At 41.7% G+C, this 21,409-nt stretch overlaps 1 protein-coding gene across 1 annotated transcript in view; it reads left to right on the top strand.

Annotated features, from left to right (window-relative positions):
- The window catches only part of RYR3 (ryanodine receptor 3), a 580,605-nt gene that overhangs the window by 82,417 nt on the left and 476,779 nt on the right, over positions 1–21,409 (top strand). The gene's annotated exons all lie outside the window — the stretch shown is intronic.

Genomic DNA, 21,409 nt, shown 5'->3' with positions numbered 1-21,409 from the left:
AAGCAGAAATAAATCAGAGAAGAGATTAGATTTTTTTCTTATGATTCTCAGAAAAATGTAAGCAGGCACTGCATCCATAAAACAAAATGCTCTGCAAAAAGGAACAAGGAACAAAATGTTTAATATATGACTGTATAACGTTTTTTAAAACACTGAAAGGGTAGATGATTTTAAGGCAGGTATAATAGAGAAAAGCAGTGATGGAGAATGTGAGAGAAAAGATAAGTTATAGAGAATAAATCTAGGCAGACTAGAAAGAGAACAGGGAAAAGACAGAGGAGGAAATTATCAGAAAATTAATTTCATAGCACTGATAAACAAAATGAAGAGATCTACTTAGATCTACTTAATGTCCAGCACAAATAAATAAAACATGATCTACAGAGAAAACACAGTTTCTGAATGTTCTGAACACCTGGGAAAAGACAAACATTTATGAGTTTTTTGAGGAAGAAAACAACAAAACAAAACAAGAAAACATAAAAACAGGCCACCTGTAGAAGATCAGGAACCATAGCAACAAAGTATGTGATAGGTTGATGAAGTCAAACTTCAAGTTTTTGAATGAAAATTATTTTAATTTAGATTTCTCTTCCCAGCAAAACTATCAGGCAAGTGTAAGAACAGAATACAGATACTTCAGATACGTTCTAAGTGGGAGAAAAAAGTAACAGAGAAGATGGAATAGTGGAAATAATAATTTCAACCCAATAGAGTAAGGAAGGAGAATCCCAGGGTGACAGCTGAATTTTACTGACAGTTATTATTGGAACAGGAGAAATGATTGCTTTGGGAGGGAAGTATCAGAGAGTAGGGATAGGCGAGGAAAAGCGATTCTATAGATACATTACTACCTTTAATTTCCTAAATCATATAAGGAAGCAATACAAACATTGCAAGAAGGAAGACAAGGACAACTTAAGTTCCAGGAAAAATAAAATGCTATACAATAAAGGAAATATAGCAACCCTATACCATTTGCTTCCATGAGTGAACAGTAGTTATGGAATCATCATTATATAGACACTGTTGATTGATTTCAACGTTTAGAATTCACCTATGGACAAAGTATGGAAGACAGACATGGCTACAGAGCAGCATGTAGGTATTATCCACCTCCATGCTATAAAAGTGTAAACATGAACAACAGAGAGCTTCAGAGTGAAGTTGCAGAGGAAAAATGAAGGGGAAGATGAGGGTACTCATCACTCTTCACTCCTATAGAACGGGGAATTAAGAAAATTCCACCCATCATAGATGGAACAAGAAATGAAGGGATAAGTAATTACAAAGGAAACCAATAAAGAAACCAAAGGTAGCAATCAGTAGATCATACCTAAAATCAATACATTAAGAAATCATAGTATAAGTATGTTTTTTAGTGATATGGAGATGATCAGTAGAAAATTAAAAACGGACATTCAAATAAAAGCAGTTGCTACTAGGGAATAGCAGCTGGCTTGTGGTAAGGCAGGAGACTGTGACTTCATTTAAAGTAATTTTTTGACTGTTTTGTTTGTAACAATGGGTATTGATTACTTGGATTAAAAATTAAGAATTTAATACACAGATTAAAAGTAAAACTCTCCTACTGCAGCAAGTAATGTAATGGAGTGATAATTATGACATCTGTGGAGAAATAGGAAAAATATTTATCCTGTGTTTAAAATCTGAACATTGATGCACAATATGATCATAAACTTCTAAAATATATATGATCTGGACAGAGTCTGAAAGGTAACATGCAAAATAGGCATTTTGTGTGAAATTGTGAATAATTTTCTCTTTGCAAACTTTAATATCTTTTCACTGCTTTTTCAAGGATGCAGTTTTGTATTTATGAGTTATTATTACATGCAGCGATTTCACCTTTCAGTAATATTTATGAAAATGTAATGTGACAGTGAATTACATGAGAAAATAGCATCCTATAAATACGCTACCTTGCCACTAAGAAAGGTCACTTTGGCTATAAAAAGTTACAATGAAGAGGGCCATGTATTTAGGCTATGCTGATTAGTTTCCAGTTTCTGTCATTTCAGATATGTAAATTATTGCTGAAAACATGGTTTATGTTTGTGGTAAATGAAATTTATGTCACCGGATCAGTTGGCTTCATTGCTGGAAATCTGAACTGTTACTCCAAGCAGAGTCTTGCTGCTGGGAGACAAGAAATGAAATCTCAGTTTTTAATATGCTTTTCAAATGAAGGCAATCATTAAATATAGCCCATTGGTATTGTCTATTTAAAGCGAACAAAATAAGAGTTCTTTTTTATTGGTTTGGTTTGTTCTTTTAGCCAGGCCCACATGGGCCTCAGTACCAGTATACCTGGAGGGTCTCTAAATTTCACCTGAGCTATTGAACACTGATATTTCCAAATGGATATTTGCAGGACCAAGCCACTGCAAAAGAGAATTCCTAGAAAACCTCCTATGATGTTGCTTCTCTTTATCTGTTGATCTCACGATGCTGAAAATAGGGGAAAGTTCGACGCATTTTCACAACTTCTTCATGGGGTGAAGTGGAGGGAACAGTTAACAAAGCAGTCATGAGGTTGCTATGTTTAGAAGGGTCTGTCTGCAAGAGTGGGGGGCCTTGGCTGACACCTGGGAACTTGGTACTTGTCCCATTCTCTAAGAAATCAGAATGGTTCACTCTGCTTACACTGTCTGCACAAACAACGTGATTTATGCCGAACACCTACTTTCTTCTGGGAATCTAGAAGACTGGTCCTTGCTAGTCAGAGGGTGCCTCTGTGACCATACCCCAGTAAAAACCTTGGATGCTGAGTCCATAATGGGATCCCCAGGCAGAAACATTGCACACGGTACTTACTGTACTTTTAGTTGCTGGAGAAAGGAACATGCTCAGTTGTGCCCCATCACTGGAGGGAGTGGGTATAAGGAAGCCGGGCATTGATTTCTCTGCCTGTGTCTTTCCCTTATGATCCAGCTGTATATTCTTACTATGTGGCTATAATAAACTCCAGTTTTGAGTTCAACTGTTTGCTGAGTCCCGTGACTCCTCCTAGCAAATATCCGAAGGTGGGAGTAATCTTTGGGATCCCTGAAACAGTAAGAAATACATTAGTCCTGCCTCTTTCCCCTCATCCCTCCAGCCCCACCACTCTGCACATAATCAAAGATTTGAGAGTAATTCTCAAACACAGACCTGGTTTTCTAAGAGAGGCCTGGAATTCCAACCGTTCTGAACTGGTGTGCCTCCGTTGAGGCTTCACTCTCATGTAGTCAAGTAATTTTACTTTTGAACAAGTGCAAGATTGCATGTTTTTAAATGGAGTTTAAAAGTAGTTAAAATTTGGGCTGGGTGCAGTGGCTCGTGCCTGTAATCCCAGCACTTTGGGAGGTCGAGGGCGGGCGGATCACAAGGTCAGGAGATGGAGACCATCTTGGCTAACAGGGTGAAATCCCATCTCTACCAAAAGAAAAAAAATTAGCCGGGCGTGGTGGCGGCGCCTGTAGTCCCAGCTGCTCTGGAGGCTGAGGCAGGAAAATGGCGTGAACCGGGGAGGCGGAGCTTGCAGTGAGCAGAGATCAGGCCACTGCACTCCAGCCTGGGCAACAGAGCGAGACTCCATCTCAAAGAAGTGGTTAAAATCTGAAGGGCTGGACCAAATAGGCAGAATTAATAAATCATTAGATGAGTAAAATGATAGTGTTGAATTTTTAACTCCCAAAAGAAATTGCATAGTCCTTTCCATTTCTTTAGGGTTCTTTGCCCAATTTGATCATTTAGCGGGGATTGGAAGAGGGTGTAGGACTCTTCCACAATGCTTCAGCCATGTTTTTCTTCTCTCTGCAACACTGTATCCTTATGCCTCAGGGCTTTTATACATGCTGTTTCCTCTGCCTGGGACAATATTCCACCCACTCTACTTGCTTACTCCTACCCATCCTTCAGCCTTTTACTAAAAGCGGCTTCTTAAGGGAAAGCTTTCCTGCAAATGTGGCTAGATGTCCTTATTTTATATTCTGCTTTTATTCCGCACTTTGCCTTCATAGCACCCATCAATTAGATGCTTACTTGCTTGATGTCTGTTTCTCCCATTTGATCATAAATTTGCTGAGAAAAGGATAGTGTCCATCCTCTTAATTGTTGCATCCCTAGAACCTAGCACAGAGCCAGGCACATGGTAAGCCCTCAAAAAAAATCTAAGTCAAATAAAGGAATGAAGAGACTGTCTGGGTCTCATTGCATGCATCAGTGTCTTACGGCGAACCTTTCCAAATATACGACTTGTGCTCCAATCAGGTATCCATGATTGTACCTTGAAATAAGGCTGCAGCACAAGTCGTTTATTTGGAAGGATTCCAGGAAGCACCGTAGGGAAGTGGGGAAGTGAGGAAGAGAAGGGAAGGAAGCCAACCTTGGGAGGGTGAGTGGCAGGTCACCCTGTAGGCAGCTGGGACTCGATCCTGCGTCAGGCCTCTGAGAGACAACGGAGAACATGCCTCAGAATTGTTCTCACTGAGGGATGAGGAATTGGGCAGCTGGGACTCGATCCTGCGTCAGGCCTCTGAGAGACACTGGAGAACATGCCTCAGAATTGTTCTCACTGAGGGATGAGGAATTGGGCAGCTGGGACTCGATCCTGCGTCAGGCCTCTGAGAGACACTGGAGAACATGCCTCAGAATTGTTCTCACTGAGGGATGAGGAATTGGGTATTTATTCACTAAACCTCTTTTAGTTGAAGGCTACTCCCTGCGTCATTAACTCTCTGCCACTTCCAGCCTATGCCACTTGTAGGCCTAACAGGCTCCTGTGGGTAGAGAAGCCCCTTACGCAGAAAGTAGAAAATGCTTGTAATAGTAGGAGATCAGACACTTCTGGAATGGCGTTGAGGGGTTATGAGTGGGTCCTCCACAGTATCTACTATGGTCAGAAACCCAACTGGATGAAATCGAAGCGAGGAGAGTATAGGATAATGCCAGTATAATTATAGCACATGTTGAAAAGACAGGAAGAAAAGAAAACCTATGCACATACGCAGTTGTAATTATTGTTCAAGTATGTTTTAGGAAGCCTACAAGGGCACAGAATTGCACAAGAAGCTAGCACACTACAGATACATAGCTGTGGCAGGAAGAAAGCTCATGTTGGCCATCGATTTGGAAATTCTGAAAACTCCTCTAAGAGCCCTGAATGAATGGCTGCTACCGCCTCATCTCTGTCACATGGAACCAATTCTACGACGAGAGAGATATTGCCAACAGCATTTGTCTTTGACTCAGTTTTTGTGTAACTGCTTAAACATTTTTCAGGGAACAGTTCTGCAAGGCTGATATTAACAGGTAGAATCTATATAACAGCTGACTTGAGTTAAAATGAGGAACTGAAACTTCCCAGGACTGAAAGAAACCTGCTGATTATTGTCGCATAATCATGATTTGCTTTCAGAACTTCCACGTAAAAATCAAGTGAACTGTTTCCATACCTATTGACCCTCCCCTCAGTGTAGTGGTTATATTTCTGTTTTCTTTTCTTTTCTTTCTTTTTTTTTTTGAGAGGGAGTCTTGCTCTGTCACCCAAGCTGGAGTGCAGTGGCACAATCTCGGCTCACTGCAAGCTCCGCCTCCCGGGTTCATGCCATTCTCCTGCCTCAGTCTCCCGAGTAGCTGGGACTACAGGTGACCGCCACCACGCCCGGCTAATTGTTTGTATTTTTTTTTAGTACAGACAGGGTTTCACCGTGTTGGCCAGGATGGTCTCGATCTCCTGACCTTGTGATCTGCCCACCTTGGCCTCCCGGAGTGCTGGGATTACAGGTGTGAGCCACCGCACCCTGGCAGTGTTGTGGTTATGTTTCTATAGAAAGGTTGTTAGAAAGACCACAGGAATCATGCTGAGAATCTACATAACATGTATGAAAATGCAACATGCTTTAAGCCATTTCTGGGAAGAAAGGGAGCAGGACTCACATATTAAAAAATAGGGGGAGGAAATAGGAAGAGCTTATTATTTATAGGGAGGGAAGCAGGGTTCTGCAAACTTTGAGAATGAGCCCACTTGAGCCCATTATGGTTGAGAAGGAGCAACTCAAGGGAAATTCAACAACAAAGGGTGATTGTTTGGTAGGACTCAGGACTGGGAACTCCACTGTGTATTTTAGGCTTTGCATGTTGCCAGTTTGGTAAATTATCAGAGCTGCTACTGGACGCTGGTGCAGGATGACAAGCTTGAATCCTAAGCCAGGCAAATTCACAGTCTTGGACCCTTGGACTGCAACGTGGCATTTCCTGTTGGTTTCTCTGATCTACTTCAGGGACAGAAAACAAGCAGCTACTGAGCAAGGACTGTGTGCCCGATACAATGCAAGGCATTCTATGATACGATACCTCAATTAGCAAAGCCAGCAGCCCTGTGAGATAGATGTTGACATCCCCTTTTCAAATGAGGACACGGAGACACAGGAAGATCAAACAATTTGCCTATGGTCATCCACCTGGTAAATAACAGAGCCAGGCTCTGTTATGTCAGGCTCCAAAATTTGTGTTCTTTGCACCATCTTGCGTGGCGTAGGTTGCCACTCCATTATCTTGTGACCCTGGGAAGTTAGTTCGAGTGTTACTATCCTCATTTTCCATGTTGGGAAATGTGGAAAGTAAGACATTCAACACTGCATGGCAGTAACTCCTACCCGTAGTAAAATGGTCCTTTGTAGTGGCATGGTGCCAACTCTGTGATGGGCTGAGACAGTAGGGAAGAAAGGAAGTTATTACAGGGTACACAAGCTTTTTGATAGAATTCAACGTTGTTTAAGATACTTTCTGTACAGCCAAAAAGAGAGATCGGAGAATCAGAAAAATCAGAGTATGCAGTAATCTGAGTCCCGTGATCTGAAAGAGAGGGACAATTTACATCTTATGTTCCAATTTTCCATGTGATTTAGATTGGCCCAGACTGTATACCTTTGGTGTTTAGGTGTGGGAGCAAGGGGTATGGAACACCCTGTTTTTCCATCAGGTTGAGTCACAAGTTGTCACTTTGGCTGCTAAGCTGATTTTCTCCTTGGTATCTCTTTGAAGTGTTATCCTGTGAAAAGAACTGTAATTTCAGGGGAAGAATTCTTTCCTCCATTCTATGAGATTCTTGGCTGAAGCCACAAACTAATTTGATTCTGAAAGGATGCTGTAGAGAAGAGCTCATCTCTTAATCTCTGAGGCTGTCACCAACCAAACATGTGCTGGTTCTGGTTTTCACAAGTCAAGCTAATTTCTAAATAATGTAGCAACCAGTTAGGACAATCACAAGAGGGAGAGAAACTGATTTGGAAAGCCAGTTCTGAGAGATGAATGGAAATGAATTTGGAATGTGAAAGGTAAGGAGAGCCAGATGGACATACAGTATAATGCCAGACATGAGGCGTTTCAAAAAACGCTAATGCAAAATCACATACTGATACCCGGGACCCAACCTTAGAGGGTCTGACTTAATTGTCATGGTATGGGGTGCAGTCTTGGCATTGAGGTTTTATAAGCTCACTGAAGTTTGAGAACCTCTGGGCTAGAAAATACCGTGTGCTATTCCAAGGACTGTGAACTTTAGACGAAAATCAAGAAAATGTGCTCAGTTACACAAAGATGGTGGGTGATTTTAAAATTTGATTGTGAAAAACTAGCACCCACCCTTATAGCTGTCTACACATCAAGGTGTGACTTCTCGTGTCAGTCACACACATGGGGACGTAGGTGGAGCCTTTTCCTTCAGCAGTGGCCTGATTACGGGAAGACATTTCTAATGCAGAGATGATGCCTTACGTTTTATTCTTTCTAACCCGCAGTCCCTGGAGCACTGCTATGTTTATGATAGTTTCTTAAAACCGAAACTTAAAGTGGAACCACTTGGGGTCTTTTATTTTCGTCATCTGCTCCATAACGCAAGGCACGTACGTACCTCAATACTGGGTATTTCTGAATGCGAGCCTGGGCTCTAGGATGACTGACAGGCAGTCCAGAGAGACAGAGCCTAAAATTTGAGCTGGTGATGAATCTGGGCCAGACCCAGTGACTGACAGCCTTCCCGTGACACAGGCAGGCACTCTGCTAAGTAAGTCCTTCCACTGTGCCTGGAACCCCATGTTCGTCAGCCATCCTAGAAATCATATCTGGGTGCTCTGTGCGGTGATGAATGTGGACGTGGTTCACTCTGGGGCTTCTCCCTGTCAAATCCTCTCTGATTAGCTGAGTGATTTATCTTAGGGACTGCTTGCCTTGAAAGTGACTTCACTTAGCCCTCTGTAGTTGAGGAGCATTAGTTCCAGGACCTCTCACAGATTCCAAAATCCATGGATGCTCAAGTCCTTTACGTAAAATGGCATAGCATAGTTGAGCCTCAGTATCCAAGCATTCTGCCTTTGCAGATTCAACCAACTGCAGATGAAACCCACGCGTACAGAGGGCCGACTGTTTTTATCTGTCCTGCTGTGCCTGCCCACTTTGGATATCTGGCCTGAGTGAGTGGGTGAGACTTCATCCACCTGTGCTGTCATTCAGGGACACAGACACTTCGGATTCATGCCGGTGACTTTTCCATAGTGGCTGAAGAGAAGTAGGTGTTGTCTGAGGGATGTTACTTTCAGGGGCTGGCCCACTTGAGTGATGATGAAAGCTCGACCTCTTCTGGCCCAGAATAGCAGACTTCATTGAGAGAGTCCTGCACAGGCCTTCTTTACAACTGCCGAATTTAGATTAAGAGCCAAAAAATACATCCCGTCTGTGTGAGTGAGGTGAAGCACCTTCCAAACCCATCAGTGTTTTGTGGTTGACACCCTGCATGTCAGCTCCCACCTGTGCCCAACAGTGACAATTGTGGTTGTCACCTGAATGGTCTTCTGGCCTCTGCCTGCCCACCCGAGGGACACTTCTGTGAAGTAATGAGACTTATCCCAAGTTCTCCAACTCCTAATCTTCTCGACTTTTCTGTGTTTAGGTCAGAGATCTCAAGCCCTGGGGATCCCTTGCCCAGACAGATATTAGGTTGGTGCAAAGGTAATTGAGGTTTTACCATTGCTTTCAATGGCAAGAACTGCAACTGCCTTTGCGCGAATCTAATGCATGAGTGAAACAGACCGGCCTCAGAGATAGTGAGTGTGCTGAAGACTGTGACAAACTGGAGGGCTGGTGACCCGTCTGCAGAGGATACCTGCCACTCAGCTCCAGCCAGTTGGTGGTTACCATCAGTGAGATAACAAGTGACTCAGGTCTCGGGAGATTTTTACCTCTCACTCATAGATATCCTGTGCTACAGGAAAGGAGATTCAGAGAGGGCCCTTTCTCCTTCAACGCCCCCTTTGTAGACTGAAACCCAGAAGAGTCATGCTTACATGACCAAATAAGACAATCCAACCTCTTTATTTTTCTGGTAATGAAACAAAGCCAGTTATCTTTTATTAATACTACTGTAATAAAGGCAAACAATAACGTCTGCAGAAAAATGGGAGCTTCTATATGCCAGAGAAGGCAACAATACATTTGATTTTTGTTATATATTGTTAACGGAAAAAATTACAATATATAAATTTAGAAAAGGAGAAGTAAAGAAAGAAAATTTATTTCTTATAAAAGATTACAACCTGTAAGGTGCCCATCCCCCAGGCTGGGAAAACATACCTCCAGCCAAGACCAGAGACAGGAACTTTGAAGGAGGAGGGTAGGGGTAGGACTTTATGCTGAACAGGTTGGCTAAACATACATATTCAGCAGGTTACGAAAGGAGCTATGAATATTCATAAAGGTGATACTGACACAGGCATCTTGAACAAACATGCATGTTAACATATGACCCATGTTCACTTTGGAGTGGAGCCTTAACATTTAAATGTATTACAACTAGGCCCTGTGCATCAGAAGGTCATTTCAGGACACAAAGACGCACAAGTGCAAAATCTCTGTAAACTGGCCTAGACCAGTGCATGGTCAGGGGTCTCTTTTCAGGAGAAAGTTAGTGAAAGCAGGCTCTTGTCCAGTCAGAGCTGTAGTCATGGCTGGTGGAACAGGGACATCGCCTGTGAGTTAGTCAGCATCTGTGAGCTGGATGAGCTGTAATTGTTGTAATATTGCTTATCTGGAGACCAGTTCTTGTTTTGCTGCCAGAGAAAAAGAAAAACCTTTTGGCAGTGAGAATCATAGTTTATTATTTAGGTGTGTGTGTGTGGGTGTGTGTGTGACTTAACCCTTGCCTGGCCTTAGGTCTTGCTTATAACTTGATATCTTATTGCCACTGAGAGGCTATTGTGTCAGTCTTATGATCTGCATTTTCATATTAATTCTGGCCAGTTGTTGTGTCTAAACCACAGAAGAGAGGGGCTGTAATGAGGCCTATCTGACTTCCCATCCCATCTTGGCCAGAAATTCAGTTTATCTTTTTTCTGGGCTCCCTTTGTCCACAAGGGGGTCTGTGGCCCATCAGTTGGTGGGAGCTTAGGATTTTAGTTTTAGTTTACAAATATCAAAAGCCTGGTATATGAAATATAAAATCCATGTAATAATATATTTCAATTATTTTTCTACAGTCCCAGCGAGATAGAATACTCAACTTGGGGTTTCTTTGAAGAATGATCTGATACAAATTTAAAGTAGCTTTAAATAAAATGGATAATGAACACACAACATTGACAGAAATGAACCGCCTTTTTTCAAGGATTTTTTTCAGAGTTATAAAGATCATGCGAGGTCAATGGTCAAAGCAGAGTTGCTAAGTTTTTATTATTAGAAACCGTCAGGGTGGCCGTCCATCCACAGTGCCGTGGGTATCCGGCGTACCATTCTTAGTGCAGTGAGCAGTGAGAGGAACTCCTGACTTGGTCGCGTCTTTACTCTAAAGAACATACACAGTGAACTCTGAGCGGGGAAAGGGAATGGTGTTCGGCAACTTCGCAGTCGGAAATAGGAGATCTGAGACAGATGGGTTAATGATTAGGTCACAGTGAATTTTGGCAGCATTACAATGGGCTAGTCTGACAGAATGTCTTCAATTAGTCAGTGTATCTACACTTATTTTACTGTGTGTAAAACAAGAAATGTCTCCACGCATGGGATTTCAGGGAGTTTCGTTTTGGAGAGGGATTTTTCCCATGCTCTTTTCTCCCAGGCGGGTGGAGCTTTGTTCTCCTCCTGTGAGTGGTGTCGTGTGGTTAGGCACACAGCAAAGCAGCGGAGGTGGGAAGGGACCAGGAGGTTGGGGGGCGATGGGTGTTGCAGACCCACAGTGCAGAGCTGAGCTGCATTCCTGGCTCTGAGGAGAGCGAGGCCCTGGCCTGGAGGGACTCGTTCACACAGCGAGATGGGCATGTCTCTGGCAGCCTGGGTACCTGGGTGCGGGGTGCAACTGCCAGCTGTCATCTCCCAGGGTGTGCCCAGAATGGGCCTCTCAGATGGTGGGGGCATTGCCTGGTTCTCTAGGCTGAATGTTTTGTTTCCCCAAACGGTAGCATTAGGTGTTAATCCAGAATCCTGGATTTATACAAGGGCCAGGATTTAGATAGAGGACCAAGACTCCCAATGGCAGAGACACCATGGTAAAGAGCACAGGCTTAAGAATCCTTCACACCTAGGGCCAAATCCTGGCATTACCTTTGACAAGTGACCCTTTTTTTAGGTCTCTGCCTCTTCATTTGTGAAATGGAGCTAAACCGTTGTAAGACTCATGTGACATAATTTGTATTTGCTAGCCAATTTAAAGGTAGCCGTTATAGCGCTATTAAGTTCTGCATTGTTACATTTCAATAGACTAGCTGAACCAGAACCAAGCTCTCTTCTCCTAAATTAAAAAAGTGAACCCTGAGGCCGGGTGCGCGGTGGCTCATGCCTATGCAATCCCAGCACTTTGGGAGGCTGAGGTGGGAGGATCTCAAGGTCAGGAGTTCAAGACCAACCTGGCCAATATGGGGAAATCCTGTCTCTACTAAAATACAAAAAAATTAGCCAGGTGTGGTGGCCCGTGCCTGTATTCCCAGCTATACAGGGGGCTGAGGCAGGAGAATCACTTGAACCTGAGAGGCAGAGGTTGCAGTGAGCTGAGATTGTGCCACTGCACTCCAGCCTGGGCAACAGAGTGAGACTCCGTCTCAAAAAAAAAGGAACTCTGGAATTGTTCATGGGTGACAGCTGCTTTACCTGTACCTCCTCAATCCCCCCAGGCAAGAACAATGACACGTTAGCCGATACTAAAATAAGCCTGAAAGAAAGATAGGCCTATATCTATAGTTATAGCTGTAGCTGTAAATAAATATATGGAAATATGTGTGTATACATATATGAATATGTATATACATACAATCAAATCCTAAGGCTCCTTTTTAATAACTTCTAAAATCTAGGTAGGACAGCCATAGAAGTGCACATGCCACAACAGAGCACCTCAGTGAATTACCACACAGTCCATACTCCACTCAAGAAATGGAATGTTACTGGAATCACCAAGCCCTTTTCATGCCCCTCCCCTCTGCTTCTGACTCCTTTCTCGCAAGGAAAATGCTGAGCTGACTTCTTATCTCATGGATAAATTTTGCATGTATTGAAATTTATTTAAATAAAATCATGTAGATATCCTTTTGTGTCTGGCTTCTTTCACTCAGCCTTGTATTTGTCAGAGTCAAACATATTAATGGATGTCCTAACACCATGGTCACCATAAACTGGGACCATCCCGGTTAATGCTACCATTTTGGCATAATTACTGATAGCACACCTTTTCATTGCTGAAAGTGTCCGGATTTGGAAAATAAATGGAATGATCAACGCTACCTACCACCAAGGAAAAGAGATGGACTCCTTCCCCCCACCACACACACCCTATAGGCTGCTGTTTTGCACCTTTTCCTTTAAAGCCTGTTCCTGCTGATGAAGCTAATTGAGGATACCTGAGTCTTTTTGCATTCACGTGCTGGGGGGAAAAGCAGGTGAGATCCTGAGTGATTTCCCTATTTAGAGGTCTGTGAAAGCTGCAGAGGGCTGAGTTCTATCACTGATTTGAACTTTCTTCATGGAGACTTTCTTCCTTCGTGGTGAGTTTTATAGAACAAGCTAAAGCGACAGGGCAATTTTGTAAGGTACTAGAGTAGGGGTGGCTGCTTTTTTTAGAGTCTTAAAAAAAACTGGCTTCTGTAGCAAGATGCCTGAGCTGGCTTCCAGTGGGGAGTGGCATTACTAAGGATATTATCATGCTTGCCCTTTCTTCTACCAACTCATAATCCAATACATTAAAACTATGACTTGAACAAGAAAAACACTCAACCTTCTTTTGTCAGTATTTAGTACCATTTCCTTACCTGTGCTCTTTGAGCCACTGTTGGGGTCAGTCATACTGACCTAAAGTCAAGACAGCCTGGACGGGTAAAACAACAGCTTGCCTTAACCACCCACTGTGGTCTGGTCACCCTGAAATGACTATTGGTTCTGTAACAGATATTTTTTGGTTACTGGAATATGTGAAAGGCATTAGTAGTTCAGGGCCAAATATGAGCGAATGCCCTTGTTTATCTGCAGCATGGGAGGTGTCCGCCTTGAGAGTGTCATTTAGCAGTCTCTTCTGCTCGGCTATTATGAGGGCTTAAAAACAGTACTGCTTTGTTGGGGCAGTCATCCTGAAGGGCACGTGAGCTAAGAAATCCTTGAATGTATCGTCTCCAGATAGCAGCACTGTTTACGCTCATAGAGCACTTTTAACTTCTCACAGCTCATTTAAAAAATGATTCATTTGGCCGGGCGCGGTGGCTCAAGCCTGTAATCCCAGCACTTTGGGAGGCCGAGACGGGCGGATCACGAGGTCAGCAGATCGAGACCATCCTGGCTAACATGGTGAAACCCCGTCTCTACTAAAAAAATACAAAACTAGCCGGGCGTGGTGGCGGGCGCCTGTAGTCCCAGCTACTGGGGAGGCTGAGGCAGTAGAATGGCGTAAACCCGGGAGGCGGAGCTTGCAGTGAGCTGAGATCCGACCACTGCACTCCAGCCCCGGCGACAGAGCGAGACTCCGTCTCAAAAAAAAAAAAAAAAAATTCATTTTATCCTACAATAGCCCTGGTCAGGCTGGGTGGTAGTCTTGTTGTCGTCTCAGGAGTCTGATTTCACAGGTACACTGTATAATGCATGAATTTAAGTCACCTGGTAAAATCGTGGGATAAGTCTTCCAAATTTTCCATTCAGCATTCAGCACCATTCCCTTCCTATCACTGCCAGCTGAAAACTGTATAGCCATTAAGATGATGCTGTAGAAATTCTAGAATTTCTGGCTTGTAGAATAATTTTTTACGTGGAAAAACATTTGTAAAAATTTGCTTGAGGAAACATTACTAAACAGGATGTTCGGTGTGATGTCATGTGGAAAAAGATATGTCATCTTTAAGACGGGGACACATTTTCCCACCATTTAACAGTTTTGAAATAAGGATACATCTCAAAATGTGAGTGCTCCACCCCTACAAATGTTGTTACATGGATGACAAATCCCATATTTGACAGTATCTTAGAATAAATACCATCTCTCTTTTCCTCAAATCTGTACCTATATAAGTAATTTAAAAAATGTCTACCAAAATGCTAACAGTGATTATCTCTGGGTGGGGCAATGAGTGATTTTGTGTTTTCCAAATCTTTTGTGTTTCCCAAATTTGAGTATGTATGTATTTCAAGAATGGCGTTTTGAAAAGATAATACACAAGGCCAAGGACCACAAAGTAGTAGACTGAGAAAGATGAGGTTCTTCCCATGATTATTACAAAACAATAGATGGAGAAGCCAAACATCTAAAATATTCTGCAAGAATGGTTAAAAGCATCTACAGGTTGATTTGGGGGAAAGGAAATAGAAATTAATTTAAATGTTGTATTTCAACATTTAAATTGGTCACAGATATTTTTGTACAATATAAGACTATCCGATAGGAAAGAAATTATAAGACACTAATAAATTCATGCCTGCATCTATGGTTGATTCATTTACAAGAGTGTTCCTGATCGAATTGGGAGACTCACAATTTACAGGTTATAGACAAAGAAGAGCCATGAATAACACAGCTGAAGCGGCATGATTAGTAAATGGCAATGGAATTTGAGTCTCCCAATTTGATTTTCTCTCCCCAAATACTTGAGGCACACAGGAAAAAACAAAAACAAAACCAAACAAAAAACCAGTTGTATCAAATATGGGAAAAGCATGAACCAGGTGCTTGTTGTTTCTGTCACACTTTTCATGTAAATTCACCGTCTGCCTTGGATAAATATTCTTTATTCATCAGCTTAACCTAGAGCACTATTTGGAGCTGATTTATGATGAAAATGTAGACAGGCTGTTTTTGTTAATACTAGGCTGAACTTTACATATTAAACAGCTTGGCTAGATTTAAGCACCAGCTTTGAAGATGATCCGTTCAGCATAAATCCTGCACAGACTAAGAGCATGTCAGTGAGAACTGCCCTAGGCAGAGAGGCCCTGGGACGATGATGACTCAAAGGGCTCAGAAGACTCGCTGCTGGGATATCAAATTTGTGTTTTGTCAAGTCTCGGTAGGACTTGGTGCTCTTTGTTGTTATGAAATCAAATGCCTTACAGGGCCAGGACTAATTAGGTTGACCATGGTGTCAGCTGCAGGGATGCAGGTGGTTGGGAATCTGACCACACATGGATGTGGATGGGCAGTGCCTGCCTCACTGCGTCAGCCACAACCCTGCTATGAGCAGCCAAGTCCACCATCAAATGGCTAGAGACATAGTTATTTAAGTGAACATTTAATGGACTTGACTTTGATATTTTATTTTACTTTGTATCTTTAATATGAGGCAGTAGAGAAATAAATGGTCAAGAGAGCTGCTTTTGGACATGAGGAATCTTACAGACTTCTTTTCTGAACCAGGACTCTATAAAGAGGTATGAAACTCAGTAACTGATGAAAGCTCCCCTCAGCATGTTTTAATTATTTTCTTTTTTTCAACCATGTATGGGTAGAAAATTAAGGCAATGTGCAATGATGCTCTTTTTCTTTTTAAACTCTGGGCCAATACCTTTAGTGAAATTAACAAAATAGTTGGACTTTGTGAAGAGGAGCAAATCTAGACTCCAAATGATAAGATACATGTTTAAAGCCATGAAACTAACTTCATAGTATACAGAGAAGTGCTGACTGTGTGTGGCGGGGGGGGGTGGATGTCTGGTGTTTTAGTAATCAGAGATGAATTGAAATACTTTTGAAGTGTTAATAGTACATTTTTCCAGTAATGTGTATGCCCAATACAGATTAAATATAAATATCCTTAATAGGTAAATATATCAGAATCTAAAAATTATTTTCAAATTATAAATTTCACTACAGAATAATAATTCTGTGCAGCTCTTCAGTAAACATGTATGATTCATTAAATTAATGTAATTTTAGAAAACATAAAATGAATCAGATTTTTGTCAGTGAAATAGTCATAATTTTGTCTCCCATTTGCTTCAGAGCTGATAATTCAAGTATTTCTAAAAACACTGATCCTTAAACGGTTAATAAGTAGACTCTGTGCATAATCACATACATTGGTTCCTCCAGTTCCTTTGAAATATCTTTCCTCTTAGTTGGGTTTGGCTGAGTTTATCCTTTAACTAAATCTTGCATGGTTTTCAAATGGAAGCCACAAGAGAGGTTCTTAGCCATAATTTTAGAGGAGTGGTAAAAAATGCAATTGCCAAAAAGCATATGCAATATCTTGTCAATCTAAAGATAAACAGTTGTTTGTATGGGTACATCTTGCTTATAATAGCAAGCCACATGTTACTGTTCTTTCAGAAGTGTTTTTGCCTCTCCCTTTGAGGGATGAATTTGGTAGTAAAATAACAGTTAGCTTACATCTGGAGTGGTGCCTTTTATTAGCAGAAATGATGACAGGATGTAAAATCAAAATATTGCTTGTGCTGTTGCTTTTTAGCTTTCCCTGATGACTATAAATGATGAAACATCTTGGTGATGTTTAGAGGGAGAAAAAATTCACTTTTAATTGAACATGTATGTGTTCATGTGCTCTTTTAATCTTTACAATGATTCTAAAGGATAAACACATTCATCCCTTTTTACCAACTAAAACATGGGCCTCAGAACTGTTAAGTAACTTGGCCAAGGTCACACAGATTGGGGTGGCTGTGACCGTGAGACCAAGCTTATCTGCCCTCAAAGCTCAGGTTCTTCTATACAGTTCTATTAGCCAACTGGTTGTTTATGGCAGAACTGCTGTCATTGAAATAGATAATCCAACTAGCATATCAATAATATAGGGACCTGTTTATAATTTTAAATGAGGAATTACTATTTACTACTGTGTGTGTGTTTACTTTTAACTGTTGAAACTGGAAAATACAAGGCTTCAGTCACTTTTCAAAGTATATAAGTCAAGAAGCTGAGAAGCATTAACCACTACAACAAAGTCTTAATACAAATGAGAATGGATAAAGTTCATAATAAAAGTATAAACTGGACTGAAATGATTTAATTTGCTTTGTGAAGACTATAAGCTAATTTTTCTTTCAAGACAGAATGTATTCCTTTCATTTGTATATATAACTTTTATTTTAAAAATTTGTCTTTTTGGTATCAGGTGTCAAGTATTTTAGGGGCTGTCTGCTGGAGAAACTTGGAAATGTAATGAAAAGAGCATGTATCCTCCAGTCAGATGACCTGAGGTTAAGTCCTGGCTTTGCCACCAACTGGCTGTGTTACCTTGGGGAACTGGAAACCTTGGAAAGCCAGGATTGTCTCATTTGGTAAATTGAAATAATACTTACCTCCCAGGTGCTGTGAAAGCCCCATTGAGATAACGTTTATGGAAACATTAGAAATACGTAAAGTATTATTTGAATCAAAGGTGATGGTAATTTTTGTCAAACATATAAAACTTTGATTTTCTTGCGTGAGTATTTTTAATGCAGAAGTTGGCTTAGTGATCTGATCTAGCAACCATGAGTGGTTTTCATTCCTTGAGGCCATGGTTCTGGCATTGGAGACTGAGGTTATAAGCCAGTCTCCTGATTCACTTCATTAAGAATGTGTCTTGGAGTTTAACTGGGGTAGGATGTGACCTTATAAACTGTCCTGTGTCCCTTCTCTAGGGATCTTCCCTGTGCCTTTTCACTGAGTATGTGGCCAAGATTCTAGGTTGCCGGCACCTGGGACTATGGGAGGTTTTGTCTTGCTTTGATAGTAGAAAGAAAGAGTTGAACAATTGTGGACAACCATGAAACCTCCTTGGCATGCTGATGTATTATTTTAACCCACATATAGTATCGTGTTCAGTAAATACTTTTTTAAAAATATAAAGTGTAGTAGTTTAGTCACTTGACTGGCTGATGCTTCACTGATACTTACAAGCAAGTGAGGCATGTGGATAGTAATGATGTATATTAACCAAGGCTTATTCAGTTGCAAGTGTCAGAAACCCAACTCAAATGAGCTTGCAAAGAGGGAAACTTACTTGTTAATGTAACTGGGTAGTCCAACTGTTGGTGCTGGCTTCAGACCCAGTTAATCTAAGGATTTAGACAATGTCATTAGGACTCTGCTGTGCTTCTCTTGCTTGGCTCTGCTGTCCTCTGCTTCATTCTCAGGCAGCTTCTCTCTGGTGGTGGGGCAAAGAGGCCCACAGTGGCTATCGGCCCGTAGCATCCTCACAGGTGTATATCATGGAGAAAAGAATGTGTCACGTCCTTCTCTATAATCCATATTGATTCCTTAAAAGGACTCTCAGTGGCTCTGCTTAGTTTATACGCCTACCCTTGAACCAAGCAGTGTACCCAGAAGGACATGTTATTCTGGAGATCCAGTCTGAGTTACCTGCTAACACCTGTGGCTGGAAAGGGTGTCTAATGGCAGTAGGGAGATGGGAGGGAAGGGATATGACAGTAGTTCCGTAGAGTACCTTCTGTGCTCTGTCATGGATACATGGAAATTGGAATCCCATTGGATGCCAAGGAAATGCCTTCTTTTTATTACCACCTTCTCTGATTAGACAGGTGATGAGGGGAAAAAAAATGTCCCAAGGAGTGGATCTATTGATGACAGATGGCTAGCTCCCTTTGACCAAATGTTTGACCCTCACAGTTTTTCATTTCCCATCTCAGGAATCTTTCAACTCTCTCTTCCACATCTCTGGCCTCACTCCACTTCCATAAAATGTCTGTGATCTGTCCCCGTCAGCATGACAGTGAAAGTATTGACCCATGATATTTAGTTGCCTCTCAAGAACATTTACACTGGAGAATTTTTCAAAGATGACCTTTTAAGAGCAGAGGAATAAAGAATTGCCATGAAACAATGGTCTCTATTTGGGGGTTAGGTTGTCTGCCCTACAAATCCTCAAATAATACAGCAGAGGAAGCCGCTTAGTTGGCTTTGGGATATAGGCTGAAGCCTTGTGTTCTGTACAGTTGGTTTGAACGTAGCTGAAAGCAGTCAGAAAAGGGCATGTCAGTCAAAGAGTAAATAACTATCCCAGGCCATTTCATTGGTTCTTTTAACAAATGCTTGTTGAATTCTAAATACATGCCAGATCCTAGTCTAGATGCTAAGGATACATCAATGAACAAAGCAAAGTTCCTACCTGAATTGAGTGTTTATTCAAATATATACAAGCAAGGGGGTATCTTAGTGAATTTGTGCTTCTATAACAAAATACCGCAAACTATGCAATTTATAAGCAATAGAAATTGATCTCTCATGGTTTTAGAGGTTCGCAAGTCCAGAATCAAGGCACTGGCAGGAATGGTATCTGGTGAAGATCGCTCTCTGCTTCCAAGATGGCAGCTTGTTGTTGGATTCTCTGAAGGGGAGGAACACTGTGTCTACACGTGGTGGAAGGGACAGAAGGTCAAGAGGGGTCTAAGCTGGTCTTCCTCAGCCCTTTTATAAAGCACTAATCCATTCGTGAGGGTTTTGCCCTCATGACTTAATCACCACCTTAGAGGCCCCACCGCTTAATACCACCACCGTGGGAATCAAGTGTCAACATGAATTTGGAGAGGACATAATTGTTCAAACTATAGTAGAGGGTGATGAAGAAGTAAATATATCATGTGACAGGAGAGAAGTAAAACAGGGTAACAAGGATAGGGTATAAATGGGGAGCAGAGTAGCCTTACTGGAAGAGACCTGATGGAGGTGTGAGAGTAAACCACAGATCTGTGGACAGAGTTCCAGGCAGCAGGAACAGGAAGTCCATGTTCCTGTGGTGGTTCATGCTTAGTGTGACAGAACAGCAGATGAGGCCGTGGGAGCCAGATCACCTGGGGCCTTGGAAGTCACTGTGAGGATGTTGACTTATACTCTAAGGGAGATGGAAAGGCACTGCAGGGGTGATACGCCATTTCATCCAGAAACCTGAGAGTTGGATAGCTTTGATTTTGTGTCATTGGATGGAGTTGATTGGGATTCACATAGCTTCAAAGTACTGTGTAGAAACCTTCACCCATGGTAGTGGAAGAGAGTGAGTAAAGAGAAAATAGAGGCATCTCTAGGAAACAGGAGCGTAAAATCTGGAGAAAGACATTTATTCCAGGCATAGACAGTGGATTCCCAGCTAACCATGGGTTGTTAGGGTTAGTTAACATGTAACCATTTCCTGTGGCATGTGTATATTACTTGTTTCCCCTCTACTCACTCAAAAGAGTTAAACCTGATAGTGTTCCTTTGTACAGCATTGCTTGAGGGTAGGGTTGCCTTACTTGGGAAAGGAAAACAAAATGATATCCCAGTTAATCCTGAATTTTTTTTCCAATTTTCATTTTAGATTCCGGGGCATGTATGCTGGTTTGTTACCTGGGTATATTGCATGATGCTGAGGTTGGGGGCATGAATGATCCTATCATCCAGGTAATGAGCATAGTACCCAATAGATTTTAAGCTCTTCCCACACCCCCTTCGTAGTCTCCAGTTGCTACTGTGGGCATCTTTATGTCCGTGAATACCTAATGCTTAGCTGACACTTGTAAGTGAGAACATGTATTTGGTTTTCTGCTTCTGTGTTAATTTGCTTAGGATAATGGCCTCCAGATGCATCCATGTTGCAGTAAAGGACACGGTTTTGTTCTTTATTGTGGCTCTGCCGTAGTACATGATATGTGTGTTCCACCTCATCTTTATCCAGTCCACCTCTGATGGGCGCCTAGATTGATTCCATATCCTTGCTATTGTGAATAGTGCTGTGATAAATATGAATGTGTCTTTTTATTAGAACAATTTTTCTTTTGGATGTACACCAAGTAATGAGATTGCTGGGTCGAATGGTAGTTCTGTTTTAAGTTCTTTGAGAAATCTTTAAAGTGCCTTCGACAGTGGCTGAACTAAGTTACTTTCTCACTAATGGTGTATAAGCATTCCCTTTTCTCCTCAGCCTCACCAGCATCGGTTTTTTGACTTTTCAATAAT

This window comes from Rhinopithecus bieti, unplaced genomic scaffold (genome assembly GCF_001698545.2).
Source record: "Rhinopithecus bieti isolate Rb0 unplaced genomic scaffold, ASM169854v2 scaffold_44948, whole genome shotgun sequence".
Lineage (NCBI taxonomy): Eukaryota > Metazoa > Chordata > Mammalia > Primates > Cercopithecidae > Rhinopithecus > Rhinopithecus bieti.
This window is presented reverse-complemented; position numbering and strand designations above follow the sequence as displayed.